Genomic DNA, 12,159 nt, shown 5'->3' with positions numbered 1-12,159 from the left:
CCTGCATTTCACGATATTATTTTGTTGATTCTGGGATCTTTTCTCTTCCTCCTTAAATCCGGGCCCAGCCTCCGATGTCTCTGGCTCTGCATAGGTTGTATTGCCTGATGCTGGGATGTGGAATCTTGGCACTCTCTGAGAACTCAGGTTTGCCTGCCCTGTGCTCCCTCCACGCACCATTCCTATGCCCCTTAAGGAGTCTCCTGCAATCCAATCTCTAGCCCCAGGGCATCAGGGCCTGAGCTTAAAACAAGACCAGAGAAAGGAACCACAATTTATAAAGTAAAACCACACTTGATTTAATACAAAGAGACCAGCTGAATTTCAGGAGTCTCCAGATCTACATTAAGAAGGGGCAACTTCTCTCTCTGCCTGCCTCTCTGCCTACTTGTGATCTCTGTCTGTCAAATAAATAAATAAAATAAATCTTTAAAAAAAAAAAAAAAAGAAGAAGAAGAAGAAGGGGCAAATTTTAGGACGCCTGGGTGGCTCAGTTGGCTAAGCATCTGCCTTCGGCTCAGGTCATGATCCCAGGGTTCTGGAATCAAGTCCTGCATCAGGTTCCCCACTGAGAAGGGAGCCTGCTTCTCCCACTCCCTCTGCCTACTTGTGCTTTCTCTCTCTCTCTCTCTGTTAGATAAATAAGTAAATAAAATTTTTAGAAAGAAAAAGGAAGAAGAAGGGGCAACTCTCCATTTCCAGTAGTTTGCCCACTCTGAGTTTGGGTCCCAGGCCCGTGCTTTCTGCCACTCACCTTGTCCCACCCTACTCTCCAGAACAAGGTGGAGAATGTCCCTGTGAGCAGGAACTAACCGAGTTCCCTCAACTTGGAAGGCAGTTTAATTCTTGGAAGGGAAGGGTTGGAAGGGTTAGACCCAGCTCTGGATTATTTTTAAGGGATCAGATGCTGTGGTGTTATGGGGTGCCTGAGTGGCTCAGTGGGTTAAGCCTCTGCCTTCGGCTCAGGTCATGGTCTCAGGGTCCTGGGATTGAACCCCGTGTCTGGCTCTCTGCTCAGCAGAGGGTCTGCTTCCCCCTCTCTCTCTGTCCGCCTCTCTGCCTGCTTGTGATCTCTCTCTCTGTCAAATAAATAAAATCTTAAAAAAAAAACACAAAAAAACAGATGCTGTGGTGTTTGCTGGCTTGTATGGGTGTTGACATGCAAGTGTAGGAAAGAGGAAGGAGTCTGCACCGATATAGAACATGACGGCTGCGTTCAAGTAATAATGTGAATGGACAAATAATATAAGCAAGGTTAGAGTCTCTCATGAGTTTGGAATTCCGAAACAACACTGGAAAACCAGGACTACCTCAGGCACGGTCCCTCTCCCTTTCCCACAGCCTCAGGGCTGATTTGGCTCAGATCATGATCTCAGGGTCATGGGATTGAGCCCCCGTTCAGGCTCCATGCTCAGCAGGGAATCTGAGGGAGATTCTCTCTCTCTCTTCCTCTTGCTCTGCCCCTCCCCACGCTTTCTCTCTCTCATATAAATAAGTAAAGCTTAACAACAAAAAAAGATATCATCAAGAAAGTGAAAAGATAAACCAAGAATGGGAGAGAAATTTTCTGCAAATCATATACGTGATAAGGGACTTGTATATAGAACATATAAAATACTCGTAAGTAATAAAATGACAAAAACCTCAATTTATATATGGGCAAGGATTTGAATAAACATTTCTTCAAAGAAGACATACAAATGGCCAATAGGCACACGAAAAGATGTTCCATATCAGTAGCTGTCAAGGAAACACAAGTCAAAACCAGGTGATCTCACTTCACATTCCCTGGGATGATGGTATCAAAAAGACAAAATATGTTGGTGAAGATGTAGAGAAGCTGGAACCTTCCTATACTCTTTTTGGGAATGTAAACTGGTTCAGTTACTTTGGAAAACAGTTTGGCAGTTCCTACAAAGTCTGAACATAGAGTTACCATATGACCTAGCAATTCCACTCCTAGGCGTATGCCCAAGAGAAATGAAAACATGTCCACACAAACACCTGTACACGTTGGGGTGCCTGGGTGGCTCGGTGGGTTAAGCCTCTGCCTTCAGCTCAGCTCATGATCTCAGGGTCCTGGTATCGAGCCCCGCATCAGGCTCTCTGCTCAGCAGGGAACCTGCTTCCCCCCTCTCTCTGCCTGCCTCTCTGCCTACTTGTGATCCTTCTCTCTGTTAAATAAATAAATAAAATCTTAAAAAAAAAAACAACAAAACACTTGTGCATGCATGTTCATGGCAGCATTATTCAGAATAGCCAAAAAGTAGAAACAACTCAAGTGTCCGTCAACTGATGAGTAAGCAAAATGTGACATATCCATACAGTGAAATACTATTCAGCAATAACAAGAAATGAAGTACTGAAATGTGCTGCAGTTCGGCTTCACTGAATGCCTTATGTTAAGTGAAAGAAGTCAATCACAAAGGATCACATAGTGTATGATTCCATTAGCATGAAATGTCTAGAATAGTCAAATCCATGGAGAGAAAAAGTACATTTGCCTAGAGATAGGAGATTGGGGAAAAACAGGGAGTGACTGTTAATGGGGGTGATGAAAATGTTCTAAAATTGTGCTGATGGTTGCAAAACGCTGTGATTATACTAAAAACCACTGACTTGGACACATTGCTTTTTTTTTTTTTTTTAAGTAAAAACTCGAATTCAAGACTCCAAGATCAAGAGTCACATGCTCCACTGACTGAGCCAGCCAGGCACCCCAACTTGGACACTTTAGATGGATGAATAGTATCCTATGTTAATTATGATAAAAACATATTTTTATTTATTTATTTATTTATTTAAAAGATTATTTGTTTACTTATTAGAGAGAGTGATCACAAGTAGGCAGAGGGGCAGGCAGAGAGAGAGGGGGAAGCAGGCTCCCTGCTGAGTAGAGAGTCCAAAGTGGGGCTTGATCCCAGGACCCTGAGATCATGACCTGAGCCGAAGGCAGAGGCTTAACCCACTGAGCCAACCAGATGCTCTTAAAACGTATTTTTAAAAATAGCCTATTGAGGGACGCTCAGTCAGTTGGGCCACTGCCTTTGGCTCAGGTCATGATCCCAGGGTCCTGGGATTGAGTCACACATCAGGCTCCTTGCTCAGCAGGGAGCCTGCTTCTCTCTCTGCCTCTGCCTGCCACTCTGCCTGCTTATGCTCTCTCTCTCTCTCTCTCTCTCTCTCTAACAAATAAATAAATAAATAAAATCTTTAAAAAAAATAGCCTATGGAGTGGATGTGTCAATGGGATATATAGGGTCAGGTAAAAACTATTTCTCTATAATTATATAGTACCCTTTGTTACATATCATTTAACAAATATTTGCTGGGCATCAGATGTGTTGGGAATATAAAAAAGCAGAAGACATTTCATGGCCCAACCAAAGAGGCAGCAGCACCCATGCATGGAAGGTAAGTGAATGTGCAAAGCAGCACATAATATGTGTTACTGGTTTTAGAGGCAGGCTGGCTGTCATGAGCTATGTAACTGAGGAAGGCTTCACTGAGCAGATGGAAACCACTAAATCTTGAAGGATAAATGGGGAGAAACAAAAGTAGAACACAGTTATCATCATTTGTTGAGAACTTACCATGATGGGCACTGTTCTAGATACAGTACATAGAGGGTGGGACTTCCAGATGGCAGAATAAAAAGTTAAGCGGACATTCTCTCCAGCAAAACAACAACTTAACTGGTAAAAATTATAAAATGAAACAAACACAATAATTTAAAAGCCCTGGAAATTGTTCTAAGGACATAGAGCAAATGGAGATGTAATATACAAGGAAACCTAAATCTTAGGAAGAAATGCCATGACCCATTATTCCCTTGCCCCTTCTCCACCATCACCCTGCCTTTGTTATAGAAGTTCTACCCAAGAGCTCTATTCTCAGCAAGAAGTTTCCTCCCAGGTCCCAGTCTGTGGCTATAGTTTCATCCTGGGAGAGGCAGATAGCTGAGGTTTCTCCTTCCCCTAGTCTTCTGCTGCAGAAACTCTGTTATAGACATGGCAAGCTGAGAATACTAGGGCCCCATCACTTCACCCCTCCCTCAAGCCAGTTTGTAGAGTGGGGGTCCTGTGCAGGGAAGAAGAAGTAGAGAAGATCAGTAGCTTCCATTCCCCTCTCTCCCCTCTCTCAAAGCAGGGTGTCACTCTAGGAAAAATGGGTCCCACCCCCAGCTCTGATGGACAAGGGTTCTGTCCAGAAGGAAAGGCAATCCATAAGGATAAAGAGGTCTAGAGCTCTGGCTGAGACCCTAATTTATTGGAACAGAGCCTGGAAATCTCTGCTTTAAGGTGTTATGGAAAACATCAGAGATCTTGATGTAAAGCAATTAAGAAGAGGCTGGTAGCTCCATGATAGCAGCAAAATGGCAGAGCAATTAAAAATTTAATATGGAACTGGGGAAAGAGAAAGCCAAGAAAGATCCTCTTGAAAGTCCACTCAGTTCTAGGGTTCAGAAAGGTTATGCACAGTTGCCTGCCCGCACTCACTCATGGGCAAGGAGAGCAGGGCATGGGGTAGACTTGAAAATGTTCCTCATGCTATATCCAGGCCTGTTCACACAGGGCCCCTCATGAAACAAGGGGCTTAAACACAATCTCTGACCAAATGATGACTGAGCAATAAGCTACTCTGACTAGGGGCAACTCCTGGGAAATCGATTTCAGAGTAAAATTGCTCATTCCTGGCAGTTGGGACATGCCTGACACGTGGGCATGGCCAAGGCTGCAGCCTCTCAGGAGTGATCAGGAGGGAACATCCAAGATACTAGGCTGTGAACAGGCATGGGGAGAACAAAAGCAAAAACAAAAAAAGCCTACCCGAACTGTGACTACAGCCTCCAAGCCAAACACACGCCCAACAATAAGATGTGAAAATGAAACTGGCTGAGGAACCTTAGGTACAACCTGTGCCAACCAGGGTGACCTGTAGGTAGCCAAGCTAAAAGATAAAAATAAGGGGTGAATATCTGAGCAGAGACATCAAAGCCTGCATGCCACAAGGGAAATAGGCTGCAAAATTGGTTCAGGCAAGTCATTAAATAAATAAACAAATGACAAAGCAAATAACAATAGCACAACATTCTGGGTGGGAAATCAACATCATAGTTGCTACAATATATTATCTAAAATGCCTACTTCTCAGTAAAAAAAAAGAGAGACATACAAAAAAAAAAAAACCAACAAAAAACAAAAACAGGGAGAAAAGCAGGTAATAGAAACTGCCACGAGGGGGTCAGATGATGTACTTAGCCAACAAAAACTCCAAAACATTTATTATCAATATATTCAAAAAGCTAGAGAAAGGGACGCCTGGTGGCTCAGCTGAATAAGTGTCTGCCTTTGGCTCAGGTCATGATCCCAGAGTCCTGGGATGGAGCTCTGCATTGGGCTCCCTGCTCAGTGGGGAGTTGGCTCTTCCCTCCTCCTCTGACCCTCCCCCCTGCTCATGCTCTTGGTCTCTCTCTCAAATGAATACATACATACATACATACATACATACATATCTTTTTCTAAAAAAGCTTAGGAAAAAAACATGTTTACATTTAAAGGAAGACAAGATGACAATGTCTCATCAAATAGTTAATATTAATAGAAATAGAAATCATAAGAATCAATGGAAATTCTGGAGTTGAAAAGAACAATAGCCAAAAGGAAAAATTCACAAGAGGGACTCAAGAGTAGATTTGATCTGTCAGAAGTAAGAATCAGTGAACTTGCAGATAGATCAGTAGAGATTACTCAATTGCAAGAACAAAGAGAAAAAAGAGTGAAAAAATGAATAGAGCCTTGGAGAAATGTAGTGCACCAACATATGTATAATGGCAGTACCAGAAGAGGTGAGACAAAAAATAAAAATAGCCAAAGAAATAATGAGTGAAAACTTCCCAAATTTAATGAAAAGCACTAATCTACACATCCAAGGTTTGGCCTGGTTTCTTCTTGTTGCTTTTGGTAAAATGCAAAAGGAAGGTGATAAATTGAAAAAGGAACCATTAAACAAAAAGGAGCCAGAGCTTGATGATTTAGTCCATCCATGCTGCAAAAGATAAGAGAACATGCTCTAGAAGAAACACCAACAGTACCTAGACAACCATTTGCTATGAGATTAGTAATGACTTACAGAGCTGATCGGCCATCTCAGATGAAACCAATGGATAGAGACAGGGTTTTACAAAAAGACTCCATGGTGAACAATGGGGTCTAACGGCATGGGTCTTCTCGACATTACAGAAGACCAACAAGGTTTTTGAAAATTTTATACCAGCAGAAACACTGCCAGCCTAGACTGAAAGGGACAGGGATGAGATGATGGGGGAAGAATGAATCTGAGGGCAGGGCTATGGAGGCAGAGACCAGAGATGGCAGGATCACCCTAGGGAACCCAGAGGGCAGAGCATCGGGTCACAGATGATTCGGTTTTGAAACTTAATGGAATTTGCCCTGTTGGGTTGCAGACTTACTTTAGATCAATATCCCTTTTGTCCTTTCTATTTTTCTCCCTTTCAAAAAGGAAATTCTCTTCTATGCCTGTTATACCAATGCATTTTGGAAGCAGAGATCTTATTTTCTAGGTTTTACAGATTTGTGGACTGAGAGGAATTGTGCCCCACAGCGGACTATATTCAGAGTTTCGCCCATACTTCTTCAGATAATTTATTTTTATTTTTAAAATATTTTATTTATTTATTTGACAGAGAAAGAAAGAGCACCAGCAGGGGGATGGGGAGCAGGCTCCCCGCTGAGTAGGGAGCCCAATGTGGGGCTCGATCCCAGAAACCTGGGATCATGACCAACCTGAGGGCAGATGTTTAATTGACTGAGCCACCCAGGTGCCCCTTGTTTAGATAATTTAGAAGATGAGTGGACTTTTTGAGTTGATATTTAGATGACATTTGGGACTTAGGGGTTGCCGAATGGGTTAAAACTTTTGGAAGTCTTGGGATGAAGTGAATGGATGGATGTGAACTTGAGTGACCAGACGGTAGACTGTACTGGATTGAATAATGCCCCCCCCCCAAATCCATGTCCACCCAGAGCCTCAGAATGTCATTTTATTTGGAAATGGGGTCTTCGAAGTTGTAATTAGTTAAGTTAAGATGATATCATACTGGATAGGGATAGGTCCTAAATCCAAAGACTAGTGTCCTTATAAGAAGAAAAGACACATAGAGACATGGATATCCAGAGAGAATGCAATGTGACTATGGAGGCAGAGATTGGAGTGATGAATCTATAAGCCAAAGAACACTACGGATTGCCATCAGCCACCAGAAGCTAGGATAGTTTTCCCCTCAAAGCCTCTGGAGCAGTCAGCCCTACTGATACCTTAACGTTTGATATCTGGTCACCCGAACTGTGAGAGAAAAAATGTTCGTTGTTTAAAGCTACTCAGTGATAATGGGTTACATCAGGGCTAGGAAATGAATACAAGTGCTAAGACTATTCAATGAGGAAAAAATGGTCTTTTCAACAAATGGTACGGAGACAATTACATATGTAGGTGCAAAAGAATAAAGTTGTACCCCAACCTCACACCATGTACGAAAATTAACTCAAAATGGATCAAAGACCTAAACATAAGGGCTAAAATTATGAAACTTTCATAAGAAGACATAAAGGTAAATTTTCATGAGCTTGGACTAGCCAATGATTTCTTAAATATGACAGCAGAAGTACAAGCAACAAGAAAAAAGTAGATACAATTATTAAAACAAGATAAATTCAGGGTTGTCTGGCTGGCTCAGGTGGTTAAGCCTCTGACTCTTGATTTCAGCTCAGGTGATAATCTCAGGGTTGTAAGATTGAGCCCTACTATCAGGTTCTGTGCTGGCCATGGAGCGTGCTTAAGATTAAAGATTTTCTCTCTCCTCCCTCTGGCCTTTCCCCCTTCCCTCTCTTAAAACAAAAACAAAAACAAACAAACAAACAAAAAAACTAGATGAATGTACTTATATTAAGAATAGATAAAATTAAAACCTTTTGTGCTTTAAAGGACAGCATCAAGAAAGTGAAAAGACAGTGTACCAGAATGAGAGAAAATATTTGCAAATCACATGTCTGATAGAGGACTTTATACATAAAATATCTAAACAACTTCTGCAACTCACCAGTCAAAAGACTATTAACCCAGTTTAAAAATGGGCAAAGGCTCTGAATAGACAGAAGATAGACCAATGACCAACAAGGACTAGTCATCAAGGGTCATCAAAGGGCGAATTTTATGGTATTGAGTTATATTTCTTTTTTCTAAAAAAGCAATGACATAACATAAGATGTATAAAAATACATTGTTGGGCCTGTAACATGAAAAAAAAATGTAATCTATTTGACAATAATAGCACAAAGGAGGCAGGTGGGAACAGAGCTGTGCTGAAGTAAGGACATGACACCAGATGGTAATACAAACCCACAGGAAAAAATGGAAAGAAACAGGAAGGGTAAATCAGAAGGTGAATATAACAAACTCTATAAATACATACTTGTATTTACTTGTATTTACTTTTACTTCTCCAGCTCCCTTAAAAGTAATAATGATAAGAATGCCTCATTGAGTTTATAACACTTAGAAGTAGTATGTCTAACAATAATGACATGAAAAAGAGAGAGAAAGGAACGTGACTATTTAGGGGTAAAGTTTATCTGTTTCGTGGGAATTCTTTTAAATATAGATACTGAGGTTGGCTGAATCAGAATTTCAGCGGGATGGCCAGGACCTTCTTGGCCTGCACAGTGCCTTTGTGTGAGTTCAAAGGGCTCTCTTGGTCCATACAGTGCCTTTGTGCGAGTTCAAAAGGCTTTCCTTTCTGCCATCAGATGTAGCTCCATGCCGGGGCCAATAGCTTAACAAGCAGAACATGAACTGAATTGACCACCCACCCACCCTCGTGCATTGAATGATCTGCACAACTGTATGGGGGAGGTGGCCCAGACATGACCCACGTCTGTATTTTAAGACTGTTCCTCTAATAATTCTAAGGTACAACCAGGGTTGAGAATGACTGGGTTAGGGAAGCATTTGAAAAGAATCTGAAGTATCAGGTAACTGATAAAACACGAGAGACAGTTGTTAGTGAGGATCTGGAGGGAGGACTCTCGAGTTTTTAATCCCAGAGACTGAGAGAATGGTAAGAGAAATAGAGAAGTAGGAAGGAAAACCATAATTTGGAGGGACTATGTTCAGTTTTGATCATGTTGAACTTGAAGTCAGGGCAAGACATTAAAGGACGAATGTTCAAGTGACAATTAGAAGAAAGATGATCCTGGAATTTTAAAACTATATTTAGGGGGTCATCACATAGCATAATGAAAATGGAAATAAATACTGTTTATAAAGAGCCTGCTCACTGCTTTCCCTTGTGCTGGACGTTTTATATAAATATGTAAATATGCCCAGTAGGCATAAGGGTGACAATACAGACAGTCACTGTCCCATGAGTTGTTTACTCCTCATGAGTTTAGCCAGCGGTGGGATGAGTCAGATGAAAGCAGGTTTCAGGAAGTGAGATGAGGCTGGAGGGGTGAGGACAGAGGTGGTGGGGCACCTAACTATGAGGCTTGAAAAGCAGCAGGTAGCCAGGGAGACGCTGCCACCTCAGGTCCCCAGGCACTACTCTGGCATCTTGAAACAGTACCGGTATCATTACGTCAAGGGCATGATAAAAATGTCAGTGGCTTCATAAGTTCCATGACCAGCTGTCGTGAGGTCTCAATTGGAATGAACTCGTTCTGAACCTCTCATCCCCAGGAGAGCACATCTGGTATTGACATTCGCCAAGACCAGAATGTATTGGATCTGGACCCACTGGACTGGCCCTGTTCTTTAAGGTGGCTCACCACCTAGAAAATTGTTCGGCTAGAACCATAGATAAATTCCTACAGATAAATAGTGAGGCATGAAGAAAAAGAAGGTATTAATAGGATTGGAACTGACATGTTATTTAGGGAGGAGCCTACAACAAGCCCTACCTACACCATAAATAACACTTACCTCTATGGCTGTGAACACACAGCTCAAGTCGTCCGCGTGGGTCTCCTGATTGTGGACAGACACCCCCCTGCCGGGTTCTGGACTTGACCAGACTACTGGGGAGGTGTAGACAGTTAGCCAGCCTACTTCTCTGTCACAACCTCAAAGCCATCATTTCTGAAAAGCCACCTCCTTTAGCAGCCAAGCTGATTAATAGCATCGTGATGTTCAGTACTTCCTGGAAATTTGCACACAGGTCAAACCCAGAGCCAGGAAGCAGAATTCCATGAAAGGGAGGCTCACTAACCCCTTCCTTAGCCAAGCTGGCCATTGGCCAATGCCTGCCAGGGTCTTTTTTTATTCTAAATGGTCCCACGAGAACTCTAGCAAAGTGGATTCTGCGCATGGTCTTTCTGGCTACAATGAGGGGCCCAAGCCCTTTCAGAGATCCCAGGAGGGCAGGAACACAGAAATCATCTTATGATTTTCATTGTGCAAAAAACATGGGACGTGGAGGGTCAAAAAATTGTGCAGCCACAGTAGGATGCCATGAAACTGCAGGGTCTTTGGCATAGTTGGGAGGGTGGGGAGAAGATACTGTGGATTTGGCCAGCATTGGGGGAAGATGGTAATGACATGAACAGGCTCAGAGCTCTTGGCTCTACTGGCTGTAAAGGCTGGAATTCACCTCTGGAAGGAGAAACTTTCTTTACAATGCCAAGTTAGCCAAGCAGAGCGAATGCAGAGTGCCTGTAAGCTCTTCCTTCTCGCCTGACTGGGAATCTCAGAATTTGCCAGTTAGTTACTGAGTAACTGGTAGAGGCATTGATGTGACCTGAAGGCCTTTCATAGAATCAGCAATTTAAAGAACTGCAGCCAGACAATGAGTCCAAGGTCAAAAGCTGGGACGAACCAAATCCTGGGCGAAATTGCAGAGCTGCAGGGCAGAGAAAAACCAGTCCAAGGCATGTAAGGCAGGAGGCAAGTGAATGGAGCAAAAGGGAAGTGAATTTGTACAGGGTTTCAATTTAGCCTCAGACTGTCTTGATGCAATGGGAACCAAGCCATCAAGGACCCAATCAGACTGGACATGATGAGTTTTGTGCCTTTGGAGCGTCTATAATCATAGACCCTCTGTGTAGACTACGGGTGGTCATTTAATAATTTCTCCTGTCTTTTACTTACTACCCAGGCAGAATTACTAATTATAGGGCTCCTTTGCAAAACCTTCCAAGTGACCCTCCTTCCTCTCCGCTGTTCTTGCGAGCAGACTTTGTTGGTCTCTGGCTCAGTCCTTAAGCACATCTTCTTCAGCCCTCAGTTTCACACTATTGAAAGCATTTATTTGAACTTCCCTAGACTGTGGTTTATTGAAGGTAGAACCATTTTTTATTCATTTTTGTTTGTGTTAACAGTGCTTGACTTGGTATTGGGTGCATTAGAGTGCTGAGTAAATACCTAGCGAACAAAGGACTCAATCCAAGATTGAAGGTACACACATATTCATCTGGTCCTCCTCCCCCTTCTCCAGTCTCATCTGCATGACATTGTGCCATTTGTCCTGAGCTGGAGTTAATACACTGAACTTCTTTCTCTCTCAGGTTCTCTGCCAAGAACACATCCTCTCTGTGTCCACATCTTTGTGTTTTCTCTACTGCTATTCCATCCATCTGGAACTCTCTTCTCCCCTTTCTTTGCTTTGAACATGTGACTTTGTCCTTACCTCTCTTCCCCTAGACTGGAACTCCTTGAAAGCAGGACTTACTTATGTCTCCCTCAGAGCCTAACCCGGTACCTTGCATTCAGCAGAGGCTAAGTCAGTGTTTGCTGGGGGAAGGAATTTGGGTTTGACTGAAGGGAGCTTCTGGCCTCTGTCAGGCAGCTCCTCATTTTGTCTTGGTTAATTGCCATTTATTTAAGAGGATTTGCTTAGGAGAGATGAGATGAAAAACTAAGCCCTGTGAAAATGTAGTGTTAAACACGATTCTGAGCAGGAGCAATCTGAAAATTGTTGTATTGATCAAGAGCGGCCAGCTACTTCCCATAGCACCGTAGCCATTTAGTTTAGTTAATAGCCTGAAGCCAACTTGGACTTGTGACAGGGCAAGTCTTGGCTCCCCCTTATTCCATGAAAGCCAAATGGAGGAGAGGGAGAGGGCAGTGTGGACAGACTCCTCTTCC

General features: G+C 42.7%; 1 protein-coding gene across 2 annotated transcripts in view; it reads right to left on the bottom strand.

The window, feature by feature from the left end:
* Nucleotides 1–10,165, bottom strand: part of TSPAN33 (tetraspanin 33) — a 56,820-nt gene extending 46,655 nt beyond the window's left edge. The window contains exon 1 of one of the 2 annotated variants that reach the window (XM_080818001.1): nucleotides 10,000–10,165. The gene's annotated coding sequence lies outside the window, so the exon portion shown is untranslated. The remainder of the gene's footprint in view (nucleotides 1–9,999) is intronic. The other variant, XM_080818000.1, reaches the window with a different exon arrangement.
* Between the last annotated feature and the right edge of the window lie 1,994 nt (nucleotides 10,166–12,159).

The sequence above is a fragment of the Martes martes genome, assembly GCF_963455335.1.
Source record: "Martes martes genome assembly, chromosome: 11".
NCBI classification, from domain to species: Eukaryota; Metazoa; Chordata; class Mammalia; order Carnivora; family Mustelidae; genus Martes; species Martes martes.
This window is presented reverse-complemented; position numbering and strand designations above follow the sequence as displayed.